The following is a 12,322-nucleotide window of genomic DNA, read 5'->3' on the forward strand; positions in this document are numbered from 1 at the left end:
AGATGACAACACCCACCCCAGTCCAGCGATTCTCTTCAGGAGTTTTGTATTTTTAAGCGAATTTCATCCTGACATGACAGCCACGGAGATGCTCTCAGCCCGCAGGGGCCTGCACACATTTCCAGAGCGCGCCACAGTGGAGGTGGTGTGTGGGCAGCGAGACGGCGTGCCAAATGACAGCACAGAGAAGAAATGTACTGGAGGCACTTTCCTTTGAACTGAGCTTGTTCAGCCTCTCTCTCTTACAGGACTTTGATGGCAGGTGCTCTTAACTCGCAAACGGAGCTGATGGAAGGAACCGTGCCTGCTTCTCTGGTCTGAGATGATACGGACCAAAACTAAGTTGCTGTCACCTCTGGGGGGGAAACTGGAGCCAAAGGGAGGGCACAGGATGCTTGTTTTCTTGCATTTGCTGCCCGGTTGAATTTGTGCTTTCCTTCGTCTCTTGGAGCCACAATTAGTGTCTCTTCCCAGCTAGAGAGAAGCACCTAATTCCTCTTCAATTCCTACTCCTGTTTCAAAGGCAGGTCAGCACTTAAGAACCCCTTCTTTGCATTTCTAGACACCTCGGTACCATTCGGATATCTGGCCCTGTGCTCCCAAAGAGGACAGAGACCCTCCGAGTCCTGCTGCAATGAGAGGAACCAAAGGCCAGCAAACCTGAGGGAGCCAAGATCCTCTCTTGGGATGAGAGGCAGAGATGAACCGAACTTCCCACCCAGGGGCTCCAGAATCCATGTGGAAAACATCAGGGAAGGACAGAGCTGTTCCCTTCCACAAGAGCTTGCTCTGGGTGTTCAAAGAGATTTTTGACTCACCTCTGAAGCATTTTTGCAGCGCCCCTCTCTGATTTCAGGATTGCTAAGTGGATCAAGGGCGAAGTGAACAAGGGCAATGCCACAGTGTCACTCTCCCTTCTACGCCTTTTGGGAAAAGCTCAACTGATACGACAGTCTATTCCCTACAGACGGCGGCCCTGCTTTGAGCACATTTAAGGGGGACACATGTTAAGTTCAAGCCACGTGCTCAGTCCTTCATTAGCACACAGGAGATGTGCTTCCTGCCCAATACTGGCTGCAGTCTGGTACCAACACAGCGTGCCCTGGGCTGTGTTAGCTCTTGGGCAACAGACTCTTTAGAAAGTTCTCACCATGGCTCTGAGGAAGAAAAATGGACTTTACTGTTGCAATTGTACTTAATGTAAGGTGAGGTCATATATAACAGTCTTCCTTTTTTCTCCCAATCCTCGCACGGTTTTTGCTACATGTTCTCCAAGGCAGAAGGAGACCTGCCCTGAGCCCCTCCCTACTAGCTCTCAAAAACGTTTACAGGTGAATCATAAGTTTGATGGCTGCTCCTTCACAGAGGAGATGACCAATGTCGCTGAAAGGTAAAAGATTTTTAGCTAATGGACCCTCTCTCATCCCCCCCTGCAGCTACATGACCTAGAGCAAAAACTGTAGTGACTTCAAAGGGATTTAAAAGGATGCTGGATCCACTGCAGCAGTGGTTTTCAACCTGTGGTCTGTGGACCCCTGGGGGTCTGCAGACTATGTCTAAGGGGTCCACAAAAGATGACTAAGATCAATCAAAAGTAAATGAATACGAACATTTACAAGTCAAAGGGGTCTGCAAATAGAAAAAGGCTGAAAAACACTGGACTACACAATCAGCAACACAGACAAATGCTGTAACTGGGTCCTGGCCTAACTGGGGAATATGAAGTGTGCTAGAAGCAGGAACATGCACTCAAAAGGAAGTGAAGCACAGCTGGTAGTTTGTTATAAAAGCCCTGAAGCATTCACCTGGGGCTCCCTGTGGGATGGAGATCCATTGAGAAGGCCCCACACTAGCCTCAGGCTGACACCCTCCTTCGAGTGCAATCTGGCTGTAGGAAGGCTGGAAGCCAGGGTTATTTTCTCCTTCTGTTAATAAATGTTTTACAGACCTTCAAATCGCCCTGTTCTGAACCATCTCTTCACCAGCCTACTCCAAGCACTCGAGGGCTGCTCCACTTAGCATTTTATTCACGGTCTGTTGGATCCACAGCTAGACTTTTTATTCCTTACTAAGGGAGAGAGAGGACAAAAGTGAGGTCTGTTTAATTATGCTGTTGGGAACTACAATGAAGTCCATGAAATTAAAACCATGCAGCCCAAGCAGCAGCTACAAGTGGGCTGTTGCACTAGTGTGCCCCCTCCCCTGCGCCACTCAGGCCCCCTGCTCTCTTCCATTTGGAGACGCTCCAATAACACGACACCTGAGACATCTCAGTCACTGAGAAACTCTTCCAGGAGTTCTCCAGTGAGGCTGAATGGGGTCAATGGCTTGCAGAGGTTGGACTGGCAAGACAGCCCTTCCTTGGCCACCTAGCACACTTTCCAGTGAAGGAACCTGCCCCCTCTCTAAATCACTCTGGGTGCGGGGAGGACTTGCCTGCATCTCAGAACAGTCCTAGACAGGGGCAAAGCACTATTTTTTTTTTTTTTTTTTGCAAAAGCTGGTTTCAAGTTTGGCATGGGCCAAAAAACTGGACTGACAGCCCCAAAGCCAGAGGTTCCTCACCTACTCGCTTTCCCAGGCTGCCTCCTGGCAGCATGCCTCAGCCCTTTCCAGGACAGACTTCTTTCCTATGTCAGGGGAATTCTGCCTTTGGTCTTTGGCACCTCTGCAGAGCTTGCTCATGCGGGTCCTAACCAACATCTACAACAGGAAAGCAAATCTGCACTGTGGCCAGATGCCCAATAATGATTTTGTTAAGCTCATTAATTCATTTTAGATAGGCCACAAGGACTGCAATTATTCAGTAATAAAATTCTGTTTGCTGCTGATGGAAATAAAAACTTCTCTCGATTCCATTACTAATCCCTCGAGGCATGCAGCCACAAGTTAATGCATCTCTCCAGAAGAAAATGTATACACAAGAGAGAGAGGGGAAAGAGATGGGAGCGGGAGGAAGGACCTACATCATTAGTATTTGTGTGGATCACTTTTGCAGCCAAATGGTGCATTGGAAAGATCCCAAACATTGAACTGAAGTGACAGCCTGGCCATAGCAGAGACAGAACCTCAAGGGAATCAGAGTCCTCTCTGCACACAGGAACCAGAAATTATTTCATGTGCACAAGAGTCCACCTGTCATAAAAAGTAATAGCTCCAGCCAGAGACAGGAGACAGTGGCCTGAGCATGAAATCAGCCGTCAGGAATGGCCTATTTCTAAACGGCCTGGCTTTGCTCCTGACCTGCTGCCTAAAGCACGCCACTTAGCAACAGACTGTCCCGCTTGAGCCAGTCTTCTGCTATTGCTGGCAATCATGTCACTCAAACCCTCTCCTAGATTTATCAAGGCCCATCTTCAACCAGTTTGGTTTCCCCATTGAGAGGAAGGCCGTTTCAGATCCTCCCTCTGCTGATAGGTAAATGCTTTCTAATTTCTAGCTGGAGTTTATCAAGGTCGATTTGCACCCATTTGCTCATGCCAATATTGCTCCACACCACAGCTTAAATGGTCGTTCTTCCTCCCAAGTGTTTCCTCACACGGTGTTGCCGCAGAAGGTGACCGTATCGCTTCTCGGCCTTCTGTTTGCTAGGTCCAGCAAGTCCCCTCGCCTAGGCTAGGCTCCCCTGCTCCCGGACTACCCGGCAGCCCTTCTCGAGGCTCCTTCATTTGAACCGAGTGGTTCTGAACAAGGCTGGCCAGCGCTGTGCAGCGTTCCCCGGGAAGTCTTGCTAGCACCTTGCAAAATGGCACGACCCGTTTCCTGTCGCTGCTGCATGACCTTGCACTCTGAACCCTTATATTTCATACCATTTCTACTATTCCACTTCTCAGAGTATCTGGCCTTTTCTGTACAAAATGCCCATCTTCTGTGGCAATGCCTCTCCACTCTGTTGCTGGCATGCTTCGCTAGCGCTATCCTGCTGTGTGTCGAGGGCACTAATGAGAGCGCAGGTACAGGGCCACCCCTTGAGAAGGCCACTAATAACCTCTCCCCGGCCCAAAAGTTCCTCTTTCAGCACCACCCCTTGCTGACCTCCCTCTACCTACTTGACTCTTGTCTGGACTTTCCTCGTCTCCAAGACTGGGACATAGTTCTCGCATCTCGAGGGAGACAAAGCGTAAATCCTCTTTAAGGCTTACTTATCTAACTACTCCATGATAAAAGAGAAGTCTGTATGAGGCTGCAGATGTGACGGGGTTCAGAGGTCTCCCTGTTCCTCTAGAAGTTCGCTGGTGATGAACGATTCCAGCGTCTCTTCTTTCCCCAGGAAGGGAAGGCTCTCCCATACACTCATGTCATGGGCCGAGTCATTGGAATTGAAAAAGTAACTGAAACATGATGGCTCTTTCGGGGCATTCAAATTTCAGTTCCTTTAATAATGGCTCAAACCCATAAGCTGACTGTGATTCACGTGGAAGAGAAACTCTTGCTGGGAAAAAATTCTTTGATCCCAACTTCCTTCAAATCTCCAGTGAAAGTGCTGGACACAAGGCTTCCCCCATTTTTGTCTCTATTTGTCCTCTCTCTAAAGCAAATGGGTTTCACCAGTGTTTTAAAAGTTTTCTGCATTGAAAAATTGGGCCTGGAAAGTCTGCTGGACTTACTGATTGGGAATTCCTGATGAAGGCAAATGGACCAGCCTATGGTGACTAGCCCGCCCAAGAAACTTGATGCTTTTTCCCACAAAAGTGTAGGTTTCCTTAACAGAGATGTAGCAGAATTAAAGTTAAGACAGGAAGTCCCTTGCAACAGCCACAGAAAGAGGGTCCCCTAGGCTGAGACTAAGCTATTCATCCTGATGGCAGCCAATTTGAAACAGCTGAACTATATCATTCAAGCCATTAGCTTCTTATCTAAAGGCCTGCTGGCAGTTTTGTGCCAAGTTCTCTGGCAGACTAGGAAAAAAAAAAAAATCTCATCTGTGTGGATTTTACCCATATATTTAGTGATTTATCTGGAAAGAGGAAGGCTGAGAAAAGAGAGGCTTAGCTCAGAAATAGTAAGCACAAAGTCTCTTCCAGGTGCGCCTGCTCACTGGAGGGCTCCTCATCTAAAAAGCATGCCAAAGCCTTTCCAAACGACACATAGATGCTGCTTCGGCCACCCTAGAAATGCGACGGTCTTCCTGGCGGAAAGCAGAACAGCAACGGACAGAATTAGGCTGTCAGCTTCTCTCAGGAGGGATTATATTTTCCCGTGAGCACGGTGCCTAGCAGAAAACTACAAACGGAGGAAAGCTGCATCCCACTACCATGGAAAAGGGAGATGGGGAGCGGTGTGGAATTAATCAATCTGGAGCTCTTCCCAGGCAGCAGGGTTACTAACCTAACTCCACATGTTGCCAAGGAACTTTAATAAGCAGAGGTATTCAGGTTCCCTCCGTTTCAAGCCCTGTTGCAAAGGGATCACTCTCGACAGCACACATTCAGATGGATGAATGCTGGCTTCAAGCATCTTTAAGAAAAACTAAGAATCAGAGGAGGAATGTGTTTCTGAGACGAGGGCTGTCATTCTATACATGCAACGAAAGAGATGGGAGCGCAGCTTTGACTCTCAAGTTTTTAGCGAGGCATCTGTAAGATGTGACTTACTGTATTTGTTGCCAAGGTTGCTTTGTTTTAAGAGCTCTCCCAGCAGATACTCACACTGCTGGGATGCAAAGACTTGCAAAGAAAAGGGATATCAAGCAGCGAGTGGCCTCCTCTGCCTGTTTTGCCATACGGACGGTCAGGTCATTTTGGGAGTCTCTGGCTCAGGAGCCCCTTCCTGTTACACGTGGCACATCCTTGCCCTGAGGATACCAAACTTCTCATGCTGAAGGCCGCAGTGATTTTGCCCCATTTTCAAGTACAAAAAATACCCCTAGTCATCTCAGCTGGAAGCTGGAGAGTTTTGCTACTTGAAATGAGGGCAACTTCGCTGGTCTTCCCAAGAGGTTTTCCTCTCAAACTTTCTGAACCTCGTGCAGGATTTTGAGGTAGCCCAAGGTGACTTCCGCTCCCTGCAGAAGACTGCAGAGGCCGGGTGAAAGAGGAAGAGAGGAAAGAGAAGTTGCTTAGGCCCCTGAGCTCTTCCAAGAGATTGTCTGCTTGAGAACTCTGAATTCTTATCCTTGAATAAATGCTGTGACATGGGAACTGCTGGACTGCTTCAGTCCCGTTTCTGATCGCAGCACTGCAGCATGGGAACTGCTGCCCAGCTTCAGAGGAAGCTAGAAGAAGTCAGGTGTGATGATCTGCTCACCATGTTAGATCTCATCCAGATCAAAGACCTTGTCCTTCATCCTTCTTAGCCCCTTCCCATGCTGGAACATCCACTCCGAGGAGAGCTCTGCACCCAGCCATGAAGCCTATCTCAAAAGGGACTAGTACAGCACCTACTGCTCCAGATGAGACCTCGCTGCTGGCATGGATAACCTCATGACGTTACCAGTGTTACCTAGCACAAGCTAACCTTTTAGCATTTCACAGCTTCCTCTCTACTGGGCACATTTGCCATTGTGCCGATTCCCTTCGCCAGTTTGGACCTTTCTGAAGTGTTCGCTGGTCCCATCTAAACTACAAGATGCCACATTGCCGCCTTCTCTCTAACATCAGACTAAGAGTTAAATACCTCTGCTCACGGATGCCACCGTGCTCAGCTGAATGAAGTGGACTGCAATCGGTCTACACAAACTTGCTCGGTTATATTCGAGTATCTTCTTCCTGGACAGATGCAGGCAGATGAATCTCACACCCAAGGACTCCAAGTGACCGATCCGCTTCGTTCAATGTATCACACAGTCTATGCTGGTGGTTCTCAACCCTTTTGAAACTTGAAGCACCCCTCAACAGGTCTGAGGCACCCCTCAGGAAAAGTGCCAGAGTAGTTTTTGTTCTTTTTTTTTTTTTCTACAGAGAAATACTAGAGCAATTCTTCCATTACAAATAACTCAGAAAGACCACAACAAGGCAGAATGGTTATAACAGTATGGATCCCTAGTTGAAACCTTGGGGTTTATCTTGTGAATCCTGTTTGCACACCCAACAGTGCTGTGTGGCACCCCTGAAAGGATCTCAAGGCACCCCAGGGATGCTCATGGAGAATCGCTGGCCTATTCTGACAAGCTGTGCTTCACTCTCTCCCTAGTAAGCGCTCCACACAGCAAATGGGAACAGATCAGCACCAGCCTTGCAGACAGCACACAGAACCACCCGGAGATCGCTGCATCCAGCCCTGAAGCCCATCCCCAAAACCTCCACTCTTTCAAAGGAGTTGAAGGAAGCAAAAACTTTCCAAACAAATGCTCCAAGGACAACCCTACAATCCACAGCCATGTCATCACTCTACCCAACCACACTCAGCTCTGCCGAGGTATCTGGATCGCCCCGTAGTCTTCTTTTCTACCCCGCTGTACAACTGAGTAAGGTGGAGCTGTATGAGGACTTAAAACCAAGGGAATATTTCCATGACAAGGAGTCGCACAACAGTCAACCCGCCACGTACCCGTACACAAGAGGAAGGACGCCTCCTGGAATCCACCTGAGGGCTGAAGTCCCACGCTGGACCTGTACATTAATGGTTTCTGCCTAGATTGCCAAAAAACAACAATGCTTATGTTACAACCTCAGTCTTCTGGAACAGAGCCATAGTTGGACTTAAAACAGCCCTAATATTATCATACAACAGGCTACTAAAGTACACTGTTGTCATACACAGAACGGCAGACACACGGAGCTGAGGTTCCCAACATGGAGGTTTGCAAACTCCTGACCAAAGACCCCACAGAACAAAACCAGAGGGAACCGAGACAGCTCTTAAAGACTACACACAGGAGAGGATTGATACTTCCACCGCCCGGGAACCCAGACCAAGCACCTTTTACTTATTAACTCAAGATCCACAAAGCTGGCAAGCCGTGGTCTCTGGCACTGGCACCATCACAGAGGGAGTTTCTGACTGTGTTGGCTTTACCCTATTCTCATGTACCACTGGAGCTGTCCGCTACTTGAAGGACACCGCCAATTTCTTACACAAACTAGGCTTCACTGGCAAGCTTCCAGCAAACCAAGTACTAGTTACCTTGGATGTCACATCTCTGCACGCCAGCAGCCCCCACAAGGATGGATTACAGGCCATAAGAAACGTTATCCCAGATGCTGCTGCTCGTTTCTATCGCACACTCTCGTTCCGTCTTCACGCGCAACTTCCCGATTTGGAGAATCCCTAACACCTACAAATGAATGGTACTATCACGAGCACACATACGGTGCCCCAATATGCCAAGCCTTGAACTCTTGTTGCCTCTGCAAGTGGCCTCTCCCCGCCGGGCGCACCCGAGTGACACTGATGGCATCATCGTAGGGACACGTGGGAAGAAATCTCCAGAGAAATTCCACCTGGACTTTAACAGCTTCCACCCTCCCTCACACTGGCTCCAGGATACTTCACTGAGCAAACTCATTTCTTGGACACCACTGTGAAACTTTGCAAGGGCCAAATCACCATCACACTGCATCAGAAACCAAGTGACCGCTACAACTACCTCCAGACCACCAGCTTCCACCTGAAGCACACAACTAGAGCCAAGCTCTACGCTACAAATGGGTCTGTTCTGATCAGGATGCATGCCGTAAAGATCTGAAGTGGGGACTCCTACACTTACAAGACCTCCAGCATGTCCTGCAAAGTGACAACCATCTTCAAGGCAGTCTTGGGTACAAGCCTAACCTGGCTTATGGGCAGCCCCCGCAACCTAAAAACAGCATCTCTCCAGCAATAGGCTGCTTCATTTCTATTCTCACCAAGCCATAAGGCAAGGCAAGGCAATGCAATGCCGCTTCATCAAGACAGACCACATCATCACTAGACCAAACACCACTATGACATCTGAGATCCATTCACCTGCTCCTCTACCTGCCATCACCTGCTTCCAGTGCCCCCCCGCAGTTCACCTTGGACAGACAGGCCAATCCCTACGTGAAAAAAAAGGAACGGACACCGATGTGACATCAATTCTAAAAAGACACAGAAGTGGGACACTTCAACCTCTCTAGACACCCCAGCACTGATCTCTCTCAGAGTGGCTGCTCTTAAAACTTTCAAAACCAAACTTGAATGTGAGACTGCATAACAAGAAAGCATCTATGGACTAAGGTGCGTTAAGAAGGGTCTCAACCCGCGGGGACTATGGATTCTTACCCCATTACCTTAACTAGGCTTTATAACCCTTCTTCCCTCAGTGGGTTAACTGCTTTGTTTCTTCCTTTTGAGCTCTTCAACCCACCTTTGCCCCCCTCAGCGGTGCCCCCTTCTTCGCTTCCCCTTTCCCTATCCATTGCATCTAAAGGACTTAATTCCTTTCTATTCGCACCCTGCACTCCATATGACCATTCAAAGCATCTGGCTCTGTTTAGGATCAGACCAATTGTCATATTTTGGGTCAGTAAGGAATTTTACCCCATGGTCTGACTGGTATAGGCTAGGGGCGGGGGGTTCCCTCCTCTGAAGCAAGGGGTACAGACCCCTTCCTTGGATCTCTCGAGCATTGTTTTCTTTATTTATTTTTAACAGCCTTGGACACAGAAGGAAGATCTAGGTTTCATGGTCGTGTCAGGGTTGACTGTGTCGTTTTGCCAATAGGTTAGACAATGGATTTGTGCAGGATGGTCTGGACAGGGACTGATCTAGACGTGACCCATGGAGGTCCCTTCCATCCCCACTTCTCCAATTAGGGAAGCTATGCTTCTCTGCACAATTTAGCCTAAGAGGTGCCACACTGCCCTGCCTTCTCCCTACATCACACTTTCACTTGCATTCTGCCACTTCACTGATCTTTCCCAGAACATGCATTTAATACAGGATCTCACCTGGAGCACTGTGGCCCCCGCAGCACACCTTTTACCAGAACAAATATCGACTCAGTCCACTCTCTGCTTTCCGTCTCCAAGCTAGTTACTGGCTCTCGACAACATCCACATCTCATCCCATAACTAACTCTTCCGTAGCCTCTTGCGGGAGACCTTCTCAGTGCCTAAATAATCTACCAGCTCTCCTTTATCAACTACTCTATAGACATGATCAAAAAAAAAAAACCCCACAGGACATTAGCAAGGATTTCTTTCCTTTGCAAAAGCTGCTTGTTAGACCATCATATCATTATCTTCCACGTGGTGCTACTCTGTTTTTAATCATCACTTCAGCTCATTTGGCAGGTACAAAGGCAGGGCTTCCATGTCTTTAATCCCCCAGCTCACCCGCAGCACTTTTCAAAACCCTAAGAACAACGATGCTTGCTACCCTACAGTCCTCTGGAAAAGCGGTTAGTTATAATGAGACGCTGAATCTCTTGCTAGTGGGTCAGTGACTTCATTCCTAGGCTCCACCACAACTTCTGAACGGCCCAGCTGGGACGAGGAACTAACTGAATGTTAAATTACCAACGTGCACCTTTTCTGATATCTCAGCCTCTGAAAATGTCTTACCTTTATCCTCAGAAAAGAATCGGTCCAAAGGCAAGAATCTCCTCAGCACTGAAGAACAAAGCAATGAACTCATTCACTGCCTTGGCAACATGTATCTTCATCATTTTTCCCTTTTACCCATGATGTTAATCCACTGATTCTTTCTGGCTTTCTACTTCTGATAAGCAATTTGTCCCCCATGTTTACCTATCTGCTTTTCAAATTCCACAGTGGCAGCCGAGTTGTCATCCTCCCTGTTGCCCACTGTAAATTTTTGGCGTTTACTGGTTTCCTGTGGGTTAGATTCCTCTACCTGAAGAGCTCCAATAGCCTTTCATACTTAAGACTCTGCTAGCCCATCCCAAACACTACAGTATCATTGTAATGGAGCATGGATTGATTGGCCCATTATTGCAGAATACAGTAGCACATTTTGTAAGCGTGATTCAAAAGTTTTTTGGGGGGTTTTTTTTGGAACTGGCTGGATTTTTTTTCCATTGCAAAGTAACAGATACGTGGTGCTCTCTGATCTTTTCTACTGGACATCTTACTTGTTCAGAGGATTGGGATGAAAAAGTTAGGAGAGCAGTTGGGGAGCAGCACTGGACTCCAGACAGGGGAGGATGCTTCTGTTCTACTGCATGAAAAAGGTCATGCATCACTTGGATCATCGCAGCTGACCTGACAAAGGAGTCACTTTAACTGCTGCAAGAGACGACCAGAAGCAGGACGGCTGCGGCAGGAGTCTGATGGACCGTTCTGTTACCGAAGATCAGTCTCTGCTACGCACACTGTGATGCTCCTGACATTGGGAGCCATTGTGGTCTCCTACCTCCTCTCCTCGTATGCAGCCTCACCAAGTCTAGTCACTTCACTCTTAAAACTGTTCCAAAATCTGCTTTCCTTCAGTGCCTCTCAATCATTCACACTTCAACTACTACAACTTCATCACCGTCCATGCTCCCACCCCATTCACTAACCCTCCCTCTATTATACCTCTTCATTCTTACATTTGAACATGGGATGCCTAATAACAGGCTCCCTTCCAGCTGTTCTGACCATATCACCAATATCCCTGGCCCATAACTTCAGATTTCAAGGTCTTTGAAGGGGACCTGCAAAGGATGCAGATCCCCTAATTTGCTTGTTTATGATGTATAAAAACTGCTTGGGAATTTGCTCTTTCTATTGAGGGGTGTTCTTTTACCCCACCCTTTTTCTAGTTTTGGAGATGGATTTTTTGGGGCATCTGAGAGAAGGTGAGGGAACCAATGGAGTCTCCCAACTGCTCTTTTAGGCACTGGAGTTTACACAGCTGACTAGAAAGTCCACAGCAAATCCTCACAAAAAAACTTGCAAATCCTCAGCAGTAGCTGCCTACAAACCAGAACATCCTCCAGGAAATTCAATCGGTAGAAGCATGCCTTAACTCACTGCAAGGAAGCAAAGTAGCAAGAGGCACAGCTCTTGCAGTCTCGCATTGCTCTTCCCTGCCGGTGCTCTGCCCGCCTCGTCCTGTTGCTCCCGCTAGCTCCGATGCCCACTCTGGCTTTCATGCGTTTCCTTCCACTGCTTCCTGTCCCTAAACAGCATTCGCTTCCCATGCATGAGGTACCCCTCTTCTGCTCTTTCCAAATCCCCTGCCCCTGGAATTAGCACTCGTGCTCCCCACTCCTTTCCTCTCACTCTGCTTTGGTCTCTTGCATATCGGAGCTGCTTATTTTAGCATCCTCTTCCCTCTGCTTCTAGTGCCCCTTCTTCTTCCCCATTCTCTTCCTGTTCTGTCTAATGCAGACTGCAGGATCTCTCCCTGCCAGGGACTCTCTCTCCATCTTTATATAGTAGCAAAATGCTGGCTATTTGTTATGAATAATCTA

General features: G+C 48.0%; 1 protein-coding gene across 3 annotated transcripts in view; it reads right to left on the reverse strand.

Moving 5' to 3' along the window:
• SMARCC1 (SWI/SNF related, matrix associated, actin dependent regulator of chromatin subfamily c member 1) overlaps positions 1–12,322 on the reverse strand; it is a 136,446-nt gene that overhangs the window by 13,618 nt on the left and 110,506 nt on the right. The window lies entirely within an intron of this gene.

This window comes from Alligator mississippiensis, chromosome 5, assembly GCF_030867095.1.
Source record: "Alligator mississippiensis isolate rAllMis1 chromosome 5, rAllMis1, whole genome shotgun sequence".
Classification (NCBI taxonomy): Eukaryota; Metazoa; Chordata; order Crocodylia; family Alligatoridae; genus Alligator; species Alligator mississippiensis.